This window comes from Heloderma suspectum, chromosome 1 (genome assembly GCF_057233095.1).
Source record: "Heloderma suspectum isolate Gila_16-S chromosome 1, 16-S_ref, whole genome shotgun sequence".
Lineage (NCBI taxonomy): Eukaryota > Metazoa > Chordata > Lepidosauria > Squamata > Helodermatidae > Heloderma > Heloderma suspectum.
In genome coordinates, this window is record NC_139458.1 from 334,171,892 (window position 1) to 334,186,960 (window position 15,069).

General features: G+C 45.7%; 1 pseudogene; it reads right to left on the reverse strand.

The window, feature by feature from the left end:
* The window catches only part of LOC146359520 (vesicular inhibitory amino acid transporter-like), a 36,604-nt pseudogene extending 21,983 nt beyond the window's left edge, over nucleotides 1-14,621 (reverse strand).
* Between the last annotated feature and the right edge of the window lie 448 nt (nucleotides 14,622-15,069).

Below are 15,069 nucleotides of genomic sequence, written 5' to 3' on the forward strand. Positions count from 1 at the left end.
CCGATTGGTTCAAAATTGGGAAAGGAGTACGACAAGGCTGTATATTGTCACCCTGCATATTTAACTTATATGCAGAGTACATCGTGAGAAACGCCAGGTTGGATGAATCACAGGTCGGAATTAAGATTGCTGGGAGAATTATCAACAATCTCAGATACGCAGACGATACCACCCTAATGGCAGAAAGCGAAGAGGAACTAAAGAGCCTCTTGTTGAGGGTGAAAGTGGAGAGTGCAAAAGCTGGTTTGAAACTCAGCATTAAAAAAGTAAGATCATGGCATCTGGCCCCATCACGTCCTGGCAAATAGACGGGGAAGAAATGGAAGCAGTGACAGATTTTACTTTCTTGGTCTCCAAGATCACCACAGACGGAAGGACATTGGAAGGACAGATGCTGAAGCTGAAGCTCAAATATTTTGGCCACCTAATGCGAAGAGAAAACTCACTGGAAAAGACCCTGATGCTGGGAAAGATCGAAGGCAAAAGGAGAAGGGGACGGCAGAGGATGAGATGGTTAGATAGCATCACCGATGCAATGAATATGAACTTGAGCACACTCCGGGAGAGAGCGGAGGACAGGAAGGCCTGGCGTGCTATGGTCCATGGGGTCACGAAGAGTCGGACACGACTTAACGACTGAACAACAGGTGGAAAAGGGAGTGGAGCAGGATGTTGGATGTCCAAATGTGTCCCTGGGATGGCTCTTTCCTGTTTGTTGGCTCTTCAAAACCAAATAATGAGCAGATTTTTTGTGTGGGCAGAGGTTAAGAACATGTGGGAATAACAGCCCTACTGTGGCTCAATTCAAACCTATTGCCAAACAATACGTCAGCTTTTATACATGTATCTCCCTTGCTGGATTAGGGTTTATCATCATCTCATTTTACACATAGAAAACTGAAGCTGACCAATACCTGACATTTTCTAAATGATGCTTCCCCAACCTGGTACCCTCCACATGGGCAGAGAAGGCTGCTATAGAAGGTCATCATATGGCTGTTGTCAAGATTTTGCTAGGGATGTACGAAAGTCCCTTACCTGATCCCGAAGCTTGATTCGTGTTGGGGGGGAGGCACTCCGTCCCTCCCCCCGAAATTCTGGCCGGGGGGCAGCGCCACGTCCCTCCCCGCCGAAATTCTGGCCGGGCGGGAGGCGCCCCATCCCTCTGGCCGTGAATCGTCCTGTCTTGCCGGGACGCAAATGGCGGCGACTGTAGCCGCCGTTTGAGTCCCTGCAGTCAGCCGTGATAGCCTACGTAAATGTTTATGTAGCCTATCACGGCTGAGTGGGGAAAAAACAACAACCCGCACTTATGCAAATGGCGGCGCCCATGGGCGCCGCCATTTGCGTTCCTTATTTTGGCAAGTGTAGTCTACGTAAACATTTACGTAGACTACAGCGAAAATAAGGGGAACACTATTTGCATTCCCCTTATTTTCGCCGTAGTCTACGTAAATGTTTACGTAGACTACACGTGCCAAAATAAGGAACGCAAATGGCGGCGCCCATGGGCGCCGCCATTTGCGTATGTGCGGTTTTGTTTTGTTTTTTCCCCACTCAGCCGTGATAGGTTACGTAAACATTTACTTAGCCTATCACGGTGTTTTTTAAAAATCTAGCCGTGATAGGCTACATAAATCTTTACGTAGCCTATCACGTTTGTTGTTGTTGTTTTTTTTTAACTTGGAAATGGCGGCGGCGGCAGCTGGTCGGAAGACCGACCGCCACAGCCGCTGCCGCTGAACCACCGCCGGAGCCGCCACCGCCAGGGACATTCACACAAGGTAAGTCCCGTCCCGGGGGGGGGGGCGGGGGGGCAGACCGTTTCTCCACCAATTTCGGGGGGCCGAATGCGCTGGCATTCGGCCTCCCCGAGATTCGTGGAGAAATTCTCTGACATCCCTAGATTTTGCTACCTACATTGAATACATCACTTTTACTATATGTACTTATAACCCTAATTATAGAAATTTGGGGAAGTATACTCTAAGGCAGGGGTGGGCAGAATGTAGATCTTGGACTTCAACTCCCAGCATTCCTGACCATTGGCCATGCTGGCAGGGACTTCTGGGAGTTGAAGTCCAAAACTTATGGAAATCTACCTTCTGCCCACACTACTGTAAGTCTTGTTCAACCCCACCCCACCCAACCCAACCCAACCCAACCCAAAACAGATATATAGATTAGATTATATATACACACACACACACATGAATTATTTAGTGTGCATATACAAATTAAACAAGCAAGAAAAAAGGGTCCTTCCTTGTCCCGCAGCACAAAGCACTCACCAGTATTATAAGAAATATCAAGAGTAAGTAATATTTTGGTGCCATCCCATTATGTGCTGCAGTAACTTAGCTACTGTTGCTAAGAATAACAGTATGTGAGATATTTAAGGTCTGCCTTGCAAGCTTTGTAGTTTCGGTTGAACAGAAGGAGACAAATCTGGGTGCGTGGCCTTTTTAAAATCCTGGAGGGGGGAAATACTTTAAATGGTTCAAAATGAACCTTCCTAACTCAGCAATGATTTCATGGCAGTGCTGTCATGCGACACTGCTTTAGTTTTACTAATGTAAGTATATATTAAACTAAAGAGGGGAATGAGAAAGCAAGGGCCATGTTATGTGTTGAGTGTTGCAGTTTAAAGGGTCCCCTGACAGAATGTCACCATCTGACTTTAAAAGATGTAGTCAAAACAATCAGAGCTTGTTGAGCACTTGCCGCCACTTTACAGCCATTAGGTTGGTAAAACTGATGGAAAGGAGCTTCTGGAGATCAGTGAACAGGTTTGACTATGTTTAATGCAGCAGTAAATGCTGCTCCTTTTTCTCATTCACTCCCACTCTGCCTTATAAGAAAGAAGCAAAATTACTCACACAGCTGCTCAGCAAAGTTCCTGTCCTCTAGAACAATCCAGGAACAAAGACTGGACATCTAGGGATACTTTAAGCTGGATTCCTGCACTGAGCAGTGGGTTGGCCTAAACAATCCCTCTATCATACTATGATCCTTATTGTGACTGGTGATGAAGTCCTCTTGGCTCGCTTTGAATTCCATTACGTTTTTTTTGCGATCTTTCCCAGAGGATGGCTTTGGGTTTTTTAAGAGTCTTGAGACTGCAAAAAGTGATTAGACCGCAAAAATTAGGCCCCCTTGTAACAATATGAAGGATTGTTTCAGATGGGTTATGCTTCCTGGGAGGAAACAGGAAGTAGCTATAAGCCACATCCACTGTTTCGGGCCTGGGGAGAGAGTGGCTGCTCTCTGAGAGAGCCTGTATAGCAGTCTTTGTTTAAATTAAAATGCTAAGTTTATTTGGAAGCAGAGTCTGCTTGAATCTGTGGGGTGCAGTTCACCAACTCTAAAACACCATGCACCCCTTCCCATATGGACTCAGAAGCACTGAAGAACTATGTCCTGCAGCATTATAGGTGTCAGACAGAGAATGCAAGGGAAGGAAAGAGGGAGGGAAAGGATGAGACTTTGTTGCTACCACCACCCTTCCACTGGGGAAACAAACATGTGGGAAGGGGGCTTCCAGATGAGGCTTTGCCCTGCTTCATTCACAGAAGTTTACAGGGGGTCCAGATGACATTATCCACCATTTGTAACCTTCCTGTGTTTTTCCAACGCTACTTCCATCATTTTTCTTACCACAAAAAACAACAACAACAACAACTAAGGGTGCAATCCTGGGAGTTGTAGGACTTCTTTCTGTCTAAACATGCATAGGATTGTACCCTAAGATGCATAATGTTGGGAAAGAGTAAAAGGAAGTGTTCTGGGGGGCTTCCCAGGAAGGGCAATAGATCTGAAGCATGCACAGCTGTCCTAGACCTCAGATATGTCCCCAAACCAGCTGATGATCTACAACAGCCCTGGAGCTGGAATAGATCAATTCCCTCCCATTGGTTTCCATAGGAGATAATTTAAAAAAAAACTGCTCAGGGGAGGAGGGGAAATGTAGAAATGTGTCTCCTCCCTCTCTTCCACCCTGCTGGGTTTGTGCTAGCAAAGCTTTGAATTTGTCAGAGGCGTCAGTGTCGGAACTCTTCGCAATGGAAGGTAGGATTACCCTGGAAATCGAGGATAAGGACCATCAGGCCAGGCAGCCAAATCTGACCCTCCTGGGTTCCCTTTTCCCCCCAACCACTGATAATTTCCCAGCTTTTCTTCTATAAGGTTGGAATGCCTCCCCTTTGGCTTAGTTCTGGCAGTAAAAACTTTAAGCTACAATATCCTGAGATTTTTTTTTAATTCTCCCCCCTTTGCCTCCCCCCCCCCGTTGTCTTTGGCCTCAGCAACCAGTGGAATGTGGCCCCAACACACTCTTACTGCTGATGCTACAGTCTCCTAGATCAGAGGTGGGCAACTTATGGCCTTCCAGGTGTTTTGGCCTCCAACTCCCATCATCCTCACTATTGGTTATATTAGGTATGGCTGATGGGAGTTGTAGCCACAAATATCTGAAGGGTCACAAGTTGCCCACCCTGTACTCATTAAACAAAAGGACGTAAATATAGGCAATTCTACTACCTCAGGCCATGGGATGACAAGTGGAATGGAAGATACGTTGCCTCTGGCAGAAGCCCAGCCATCATAGAATCATAGAATAGTAGGGTTGGAAGGGGCCTACAAGACCATCGAGTCCAACCCCCTGCTCAGTGCAGGAATCCAAGTCAGAGCATCCCCGACAGATGGCTGTCCCGCCTCGTCTTGAATGCCTCCAGTGTGGGAGAGCCCACCACCTCCCTAGGTAATTGGTTCCATTGTCATATTGTTCTTACAGTCAGGAAGTTTTTCCTGATGTTCAGCCGGAATCTGGCTTCCTGTAACTTGAGCCCATTATTCTGTGTCCTGCATTCTGGGATGATCGAGAAGAGTTCCTGGCCTTCCTCTCTGTGACAACCTTTCAAGCACTTGAAGAGTGCTAGCATATCTTCCCTCAGTCTTCTCAAGGCTAAACATGCCAAACCAGAGCCTGGGGGAAGGAGGACTGAGCCTGGGGGAAGGAGGACCAGCCAGCAGCTGCACCAGGTGGATCCTGAGCCTGAGCCTGCTTCTGCCCCCGCCCACAGGTACTTAAGGTGGGGCTGCCAGAGGCAGCGCCTCAGCGTGCGCCTCGGCGTCACACCAAGTGCGATGCTAAGTGTGCACTTAGCGTCGCACTTGGACTCGCGTAGGATCTGAAGACCTACCCACCTGCCTCTCCAGAGACACCAGCAGCCACAATACCAGCAGCAAATAGCAGCAGCAGAGGGCAGCAGCTTTAAAGACAAGGGGAAGGGGCAAACGTGGACTTTATCTGCTCCTTCTTAGCTGCTGTTCTCTTTTATCTCTTATCTTTATTCTTTTAAACTGTTGTGCATTTTATACCCTAACATTTTAATATGTGCCTGGGAGGACTATTGGGCAACTCAGGGGGTCGGGGAGGTGCCACTATAACTGGGGTCACGGGCAGGGGGAGGTATGGCGTTGGGGGATTAACAGGCCAGCTGAGGAGAAGAGGGGCTAGACATCTTACAGCTGTCCCCTCTTCTGGTTCTTCCCCCAACCTGATGGCTCCTGGCAGCCTTACCAGTCTGCCCTCGGGTCTGGTGGTGCTGCTGCTGAATGCCAGGTCGGCCCAAAATAAAATCTCCCACATCCATGATTTGATTGTGGATGAGGGGGCTGACCTGGCATGTATTACTGAGACCTGGGTGGGGGAACTGGGAGGGGTCACTCCCAGCTGTGCCCTCCTGGGTACTCGGTGCAGCACCAACACCGACTTGAGGGTCGGGGAGGGGGGGGGTTGCCGTGGTCTATAGGAATTCAATCTCCCTCTCAAGGCTTCCTGCTCATTCGAGTGCAGATCTTGAGTGTTTGTACCTTGTGTTGGGTACCCGGAACAAATTAGGGATTCTGTTGGTGTACCGCCCACCCCGCTGCCCATCAGACTCCCTGCCTGAGCTGACAGAGGTGGTCTCGGACTTGGTGTTGAGGACCCCTAGGATGATGGTCCTGGGGGATCTCAACTTCCATGCTGAGGCCGCTGTATCCGGGGCGGCTCAGGACTTCATGGCCGCCATGACAACCATGGGGCTGTCCCAACATGTCATCGGCCCAACGCATATAAAAGGACACACGCTTGATCTGGTTTTCTCGACTGGGCAGGAGGATGGTGATCTGAAAGTGGAGGAATTAACATCTGTCCCTTTGTCATGGTCAGATCACTTCCTGCTGAGGTTTAGACTCCTGGTGGCCTTTCCCCTCTGCAAGGGTGGGGGACCTATTAAAATGGTCCGCCCCGGAGATTAATGGATTCCGATGGATTCCAGAGGGCTCTGGGGGATTTTCCTGCTGGTATGGCTGGTGCTCCTGTCGAAGCCCAGGTCGCTCTGTGGAATGCAGAGATGACTCGGGCGGTTGACACGATCGCGCCCAAGCGCCCTCTCCTTCTGAGCAGAGCCCGGCCAGCTCCTTGGTATACAACTGAGCTGAGGGCAATGAAGCAAGAGGAGAGACAGCTAGAACGCAGGTGGAGGAAAACTCGTGCTGAGTCTGACTGAACACAGGTAAGAGCCCACTATCGAGCCTACTCTGTGGCGGTGAGGGTGGCAAAGAGACAGTTCTTTTCCACCAGCATTGCATCTTCTCAGTGTCGTCCAGCAGAGCTTTTCCGAGTGGTTCACGGCCTGTTACATTCTGGGCCAGGGAGAGAGACGGTGGAACCCTCGGTAGCATGCTGTGACAAGTTTGCACAGCACTTTAAGGATAAAGTCGCTCAGATTCGTCATGAATTGGACACCACCATTAATGTAGTTCCATTGGTAGAGGCGTTCAGAGCACCGTCTGGTCCAGTTTTATTGGATGAGTTTCAGTTACTGAGGCCTGAGGATGTGGACAAGGTGCTTGGCCAAGTCCAATCGACCACTTGTGTGCTTGACCCTTGCCCTTCATGGCTTATTAAATCAAACAAGGAGGGGATGTCTGGCTGGGTCCAGGAGGTTGTAAATTCCTCCTTGAGAGAGGGAGTGGTGCCTGCTGCTTTAAAAGAGGCAGTAATTAGACCACTCCTGAAAAAGCTTAACCTGGACCCAGAGGATGTTAACAATTATAGGCCAGTGGCCAACATTCCCTTCCTGGGCAAGGTGCTTGAGCGGGTGGTTGTAGGACAGCTCCAGGCACTCTTGAATGAAACGGATTATCTAGATCCATTTCAATCGGGCTTCAGGCCTGGTTTTGGAACGGAAACTGCCTTGGTCGCCCTGTGGGATGACCTCTGCCGGGAGAGGGACAGGGGGAGTGCGACCCTGTTGATTCTCCTGGACCTCTCAGCGGCTTTTGATATCATCGACCATTATATCCTTCTGGATAGGTTGTCTGGGTTAGGAGTTTGAGGCACTGCACTACAGTGGTTCAGCTCCTACTTGGATGGCCGATTCCAGAAGGTGGTGCTGGGGGATTATTGCTCTGTGCCATGGCAATTGTGCCAGGGGGTTCCACAGGGCTCGATTTTATCCCCCATGCTGTTTAACATCTACATGAAACCGCTGGGGGAGGTTATCTGGAGGTGTGGGCTGAGGTGCCATCAATATGCAGGTGACACCCAGCTCTACCTCTCTTTCTCATCAAAACCAGGTGAGGCAGTGGCTGTTCTGAATCAGTGCCTGGGCACGGTAATGGACTGGATGAGGGCTAATAAACTGAAACTCAATCCAGACAAGACGGAGGTACTGTTAGTGGGTGGTTCGTCTGCCCGGCTAGGTGATATTCAACCTGTTCTGGAGGGGGTTGTGCTCCCCCTAAAGGATCAGGTTCGTAGTTTGGGGGTGCTGTTTGATCCAGAACTGTCACTTGAGGCACAGGTGAACTCAGTGGCACGGAGCACTTTTTATCAGCTTAGGCTGGTATACCAACTATGCCCTTATCTGGACAGAGATAGCCTAGCTACAGTTATCCATGCTCTGATAACTTCTCGTCTGGTTTACTGCAATGTGTTATACGTGGGGCTGCCTTTGAAAACGGTCTGGAAACTTCAGCTGGTCCAAAACAGGGCAGCAAGATTGTTAACAGGGACTGGCCAGTGAGCTCATATTACGCCAGTACTTTTCCAGCTGCACTGGCTGCCAGTCCATTTCCGGGCCCGATTCAAAGTGCTGGTGTTAACATTCAAAGCCCTTAACGGCTTGGGGCCAGGTTACCTGAAGGATCACCTCCTCCCATATGTGCCTGCCCGGACCTTAAGATCATCATCAGCGGCTCTTCTCCGTGAGCCCCTGCCAAAGGAAGTGAGGCGGGTGGCTACTAGAAGGAGGGCTTTTTCTGCTGTGGCACCCCGGCTCTGGAATGAGCTCCCTAGTGAGGTTCGCCTGGCGCCTACATTGTATTCCTTTCAGTGCCAGGTGAAGACCTTTTTATTTTCCCAGGCATTTTAGCATTTTAGCTTTCTAAATTTTTATCTTTGCTGTTTTAAATCTGTATTTTAAACTCCTGCACTGCTGCTAGGTTTTATTGTGGTTGTATTGTTATATTGTGGTTTTAATGTTCTATATATTTTAAATTGTTTTATTGTGTGTTGTTTGGTTTTAGTTTTTGTGAACCGCCCAGAGAGCTTCGGCTATTGGGCGGTATAGAAATGAAATAAATAAATAAATAAATAATATATAGAAGAATAGACTCCTGTGGTGTCCCTCTCCCAAGTCCCACATCTGAAATGATTTTCATTGCATCCTATTAGAAGACATTATTCTTCACTGATGCCACTCATCATTCATAGTTAGCTTCAGACATAGACATTTTGGTCCCAGTCCAACTAAGGTTAGTCATGATGAGGTCTCATTGAAACAAGTGGAAGAAGCTTAGGGGTGATTAATTTAAGTCTAATTACTTTCAGTTGAACTTTTGATTAAAGTTAGCTGCATTAGGGTCTTTGTCACTCGCATGTAGACAAATGTATGTATATTTGTGTGTGTGTGTGTGTGTGTGTGTATATATATATATATATATATATATATATAATTTCCTTTGGAAAAATGTAAATGTCTGGCAGTTGGATCCAGGCTCTGCCTTCCTTTGATGGATGGACTCTGTTCACAGAAGATGCTTCTATCCAATTTCCCCCTGCCCCTACACTACAGCTCACTCCATTCAGGCGGGTCCCCTGAACTTTTCTGTAGCACTTTTAGGGGCTAGAGAAGTTACCATGGGGAGGAGGGTGTGGAAGTCCATGCCAGCCCACTTGCAAACACTTAAATCTGGATCCAACTCTAGACATTTTTTAAAATAAACAACACTTTCATCAAAATGACATTCAATGCAGCTGATGGGGATAAAGTCCTTTACTGGAAATATTTATACTCAGTGTAGAACTGGAATACATTTTAATTCCACGTGAACCAAATGTGATGCAACCTTTCCCAACTTTACCTCCCAAACAATCCAAATTATAAAAGTTTTCCAAAGTTGAGGCTTTTGTAGTAGCTGTTTTGTGTGATTTCAGATGTAACTTGGAACTGCTACCTCTTAATTGCCATGCAAAACACTGTTGCCCTTTCCTCCGGGTAGGGCAAAACAACTGTGTCATTCTCATTTGTTATACTCAGTTTCCACCAGTAAAGAGCAGTCCAATTGCTTTAATCATTCTTCTAAGGTCTGCAAAGACTCGCTCCCCTCCCCAAGTTCCAATTCATTATTATTTCATGCAGCCTCTTCTATCATCATTCCATATTTGCTATTGCTTTCAAAAGAAAAAAACAGGATTTCATAAATGAAGACCAAGGGGAAAATTATTTCTGCCTTGTAGTACAAGACAATAAAATTCAGAGAAAGGGGGATATTAACCCAAGATGCACACACCCGGCCATGTACACACAGAGATAAAGTATAGTCCAGCTTTACTACTCTCCTTTCCTCACAAAAATGGCATTTAAGTGTTGCTGTTTTGCAGGAGTGGGGTTGTTGTTGTGCTTTTGACAGTGACATAGTGATCGACTACCTTTCTTAGAATCAAGCTTTAAAAACCAAAAGTGTTTTTGTCACACACACTGATCTTAGAGGAAAAACAAAAGAAAGGAGGCAGCCAAGCTTACATGTGTGCAACCTAAATTTTTAACTAGTTGCCTGTCACTCCTGAACCTTGTGACCATTGGTGTAAGCAGAGGAGGGGCAATGGCATTCCCCCTCACTTGGTCCCCATCATTCCTCATACTGATGGACACTGAGTTAGCAAGAAATTATCATAATTGTATAGTAGGAATCAATGCCAGCTCCAGGTTTTGGAGGGCCCTTGCAGAAGGTACCCTCAGTGGGTCCCCTTCCTCAGTGAGTCTACCTTTTCAGCATCATCGTCACCAGCAACGGTTCTTTTCATCCCCTTCTCATCATAGCTTGCTTGACACTGAGCCAGTGAGCAAGTAGGCCAAATGTCTCCAATCTTTTTGGGTGAGTGGGCACATTTGGAATGTTGACAGTGTCATGGGTGCTCTCACAAAATGGCTGCCATGGGGGTGGGGATTGCCCATTCATAAAATGGTGTCCATGTAGGACATGGCTGGTCACAAAATACTCATTTCCCAGAAGGCATACTGTTGAGACTAAAAGAAAAATAACTTGCCTAAGAAGCTAAGTACAAGGCAGACGTGGGGTCTAAACTCTATGCCCCCCCTTTTGAACCCCAGTAAAGAGGGTGCTAGAAGGCAGCCCTTCGCTTTGTAACATGTCAGCCTCCCACTTAAAAAAACAATTAAATTAAATTATTTAATTAAAAAAATTAATTACGAAACAAAATAAAAATCCGGAGGGGCCAGGGAGCCAAGGGAGATGTCCATGAGCACTTCGGTGCCCATGGGCATCATGCTGAAGACCCCAGAAGTAAGCAGTGGCATCTACTGCTCCTCTTTCTCACCGTCATTGTTGACTGGGCTAGAGTGACAGGCAAGTGAACAAGCAGGTTTCAATGGTGAAGAGGATGAACAACTCCAGCGGGGGTCTTGTTGGTGGGCCCCTGCTGGGGTGTGAGGCCCTTGGCAGGTGCCTGACCATACCTACGCATAATACCCATCCTGGTAGGGATAGAAGTACTGCTACAAAAGGTTTATATGAGCCATTCATAGAAACTTAACCCCCAAGCCTATATCCCATGGATCAAGACTCAGCCTTGCATTTGTGAAATAGCCACAAAGAAGAACGCCGTTGAACATTCATACACTGATTGTTCCTCAATGCTGACTTGCCCAAACAAGCCCCACAAATCTAAAATTGGGGGAAAGGTTGTCACCTTTAAGGGTGCAACTGGCAAAAAGGGGGTTGGGTTCAGGATCTGCCTGTCATGGATAGAAGGGCTCTGCTCATGAAAGGTGCCTCCCTCCAATTTTTGGAAATCCCCCCTCCCCACCCCTGCACTACAGCTCACCCTATTCAGCAGGGTCCCCTCTGTAAAGCATTTTCAAGAGGCTGGAAAGGCTGCCATGAGGAAGGGTCCAGGACATCTGCTTCTGCCAGTGCAGTTGTATGTGTCTAAATCTGGATCCAGTTATCATTGTGATTAGTGATGGGCATGCTTGATTTAGAATGGGTAATTGTTTTTTTTTAAAAAACCCAGACAACTGATTTTTCAAGCTCATTCTAAAGTTTGAATCCTGTTGCACTCCTAATGGTGTCACTGGGAGCATGATGGGGTCTGAAGGTCTCTCCAGCTCCTAATGCCAACTCCCCATGGCCCAGATGTCCTCCTTCCACTGCCATCCCTTTCCCCAAAATGTACCTGGTGCAGTGGCTCAGTGTCACTATTAGGATGTCCAAGAAGGTGCTGTGGCAGTATCCAGAGTATTAGAACCATGGGAAATGTAGTTGACTGTGAGGTACATTTGGATGAGAAAGGGAAGTGACAGCCATGTGGCAGCAGCAGGAGGGCTTCACAGTAGGGTAAGTCAATTATAAACCAGACCTAAAGATTTCAGATGTTCAGTTAAACAATGGAATTTGCTCCCACAGGATGTAGTGATGGCCACACATTTGGATGGCTTTAAAAATGAATTAGAAAAGTTCTTGGAGGAGAAGGCTATCAATGGCTACTAGTCCTGATGGCTATATGCTACCTCCAGCATCAGAGGCATTATGCCTAAGTATACCAGTTGCTGGGGAACATTGGTGGAAGGGTGCAGTTGCATTTTTCCACAGGCATCTGGTTGGCCACTATGTGAATAGAACGCTGGACTAGATAGGCTTTGGTCTTCCTATGTTCTTATGTAAGCTTAATTCATATTGGGCACAATATTGGGTGAACCCTTGAGTTGACTGTTCTGAACTCCCCTCCTCATTACAATTCCCAGTGCTGTCCCTTGAGATCCAGCCACCCAACACCTCTCATTTTAGAGCCTCCATCTGGTGCCTTCCAGATGTGTTGGACTTCAACTCCCATCATTGCTGGCTAGTAAAAATGGGAGTTACAGTCCAACATATCTGGACAGTACCAGGTTGGGGAAGGTAGTTTTAGAAATTATGCAATGACTCCTACTCCCTTTTAACATGTATTAAGTGCTAATATCATTCCTGGCTGTGGTGCAGACAACAATCCTAACTGACCTTGTTTTAGGCATGGTGAAATCTCAAGTGTTCTCAGATGCTGTCTGATAGTTTTCAAAGCGCATCGTAAGTTTCATTTTTCAAAACTGGTGGGCAGCTCTGTCCTATGCATGTTTACTCACACAAGTCTGTGTTCCATGAAACTTACTTCTGAGCAAGTGTATGTAGGATCGCAGCCTGAATTGCACATTTTCATATAGTAATGCTGTTCTTTGAAAATTGGTTGGTTAATTTACATCTTTTATCAGATCCCATGATTAATATTGGCAAGTCAGCATTTTACTCCCAAACATTCAAAAACATCTAATACATTTACACCTGTGTTTTAAACCCGCTGCTCAATGCAGGAATCCAAGTCAGAGCACCAATTACAGTGGATGGAATGCTAGCAAGTGACATCCCCAAAGATGTACAGACAAAAGCATCTCAAGTTTTTTGCCGGACTTCTTTTTGGCTCCCAGAGCATGCACATAGTATGAATTAAAAACATTTAGCTCAATTCATTGAGAAACTTCCTGCGTACTAATTACAATTGCACGTTTTTGTAGTCATAACATATTTTGTTAAAAGCAGTGGGGGTTTTTTCTTTTCTTTTTTCCTGCATTGGCATTCTTTAAATGGAATACACAATAGTTTTTTCAACTTCAATGACATAGCAAAAGAAATATGAACTGCTTTTGTCTTCAAAGACCGGGAACAGAACAGAGTAAAGAAGTTCTTAAATACCTTTATATTTTTGTTCCATGTTTAGAATCTAGAATTTAAAAACTGCAAATGGTATATCTATCTGAATTTAAATATTGGAAGGTCTTTTATATTTTCTTTCATTTGGATATCTAGCTGTGGCAATGTTACAAATGCATACAAGTACAAGCATGTTCAGTTCCTGAATTTAGTCACAGAATTTAATGTGACTTGTAGGTATATAAATTTATGAAAGCCAATGATGATCACATTTTCTTCACACTTTTCATGCTCTTCTGAAATCAGTCCCACTACAACGCCTATAGCAAAACCAATCAAACCAGAATATTTGGATTTACACGAAAGTGACTCCCATTAAATAAGCTAATCCAAGTACTGTAGATCAACAGTTTTGTGATTATGGCTACAGTGTACTTCAATTAAGTTATTTTTGGTTGGAATTTAGTCACCATAAATCGAGGTGGATCCAGATTGAGGCTGCAATCATAGGTCCACTGACCTGGGAGCAAGCCCCATAGAACTAAATGGGACTTATTTATGAAAGATGTATAGGATTACACTGTTAGGTATGTATAGAGTAGACCCATTGAAATCAATGGGATTTAAGTTGGTCATAACTAATTTCAGTCCCTTTGATTTTAATGGCTCTACTCGTAAGTATGAATGAGTCTGGATCCAACCCATTATCATTATTTACATAGAACCATTGGTTTACAGGACACATTATTGAATAACAAAAGCAAGCTACAGGACCCCATCCTAAAGAGCTTAGAATCTACATGTCAACAATGGAGGAGCGGGGTGGGGGGATGGGGTAGGGGGTGGGAGTGGAGGGAAGAGAGAGAAGATTAACAAGGGATGAATAAGAGTAAACACATGCATATAACACTACAATAGCAGTTTAAGTAAGAATTGCCTTCACTTTTATTTAATGTAAGCTCATTGTTTTGTACATTCAGTAGAAACTGGCTCTTCAGAAGGTTGTGAAGTAGTTTAAGAAAACGATGAATGGGTTTAAGAAAACAATGAATGGGTGATGAGCATAATGAGTTACCTGAATAGGATTGGTTACATTCCAACCAGCTTCCCAGGTGGTGATCAATGTACCCTGGGCATTTTGTCTATGAACCTGAGTTTGGAGGTCTGGGTCTTGAGTAGGTGCACCAAACTCAATGGAAGATCTTCCAGTTGATTCTCCCCCTTCTTCATCCTGAGACCTATTGAGTTCATCATGTTGGGCAAAATTCACATTTTTCTTCATCAGTACGCAGACAAACTTTCCATCTCACCATTTTCAAAATCAGGGATTTGGTACTCCTAGAGTTGTGTGAAAGGGATGAAAACATTTGCTGCGTGTAAGCCACCTTGCCTACCAGAAAACCTTACAAATGGTATTGTCCCTGCTGAAGTTCATCCTGCAGAAGTATTACTATCTTATTAGGGATTTTGCAAGCTGTGCATTGAGAGAGTACCTGTACTGTGTAAGGGTAGATTCAGCTTAGTCCTTCATTTGTGGCAGTCCAAAATTCTAATCTAAAAGACTGCCTGTAGTGGTCCTCAGTGTGCTACTCTGAATCAATGAGAGTGCAAATGAACATTTCCAATTCAAATCCTCCCAGTTATGGTTGTTACATAGGTCAGTCAATTGTGAAACAGCTACAAGTGGCTGCCAGAATATATTGCTAGGTATTATGCAAGTATCCCTCTCCATACAAGCAACTATGCCTCCATAAAATAATTACTGTCCTTAACACTCAAGATTGACTGATGCTGCCAAAACGAATTCTAAAATGT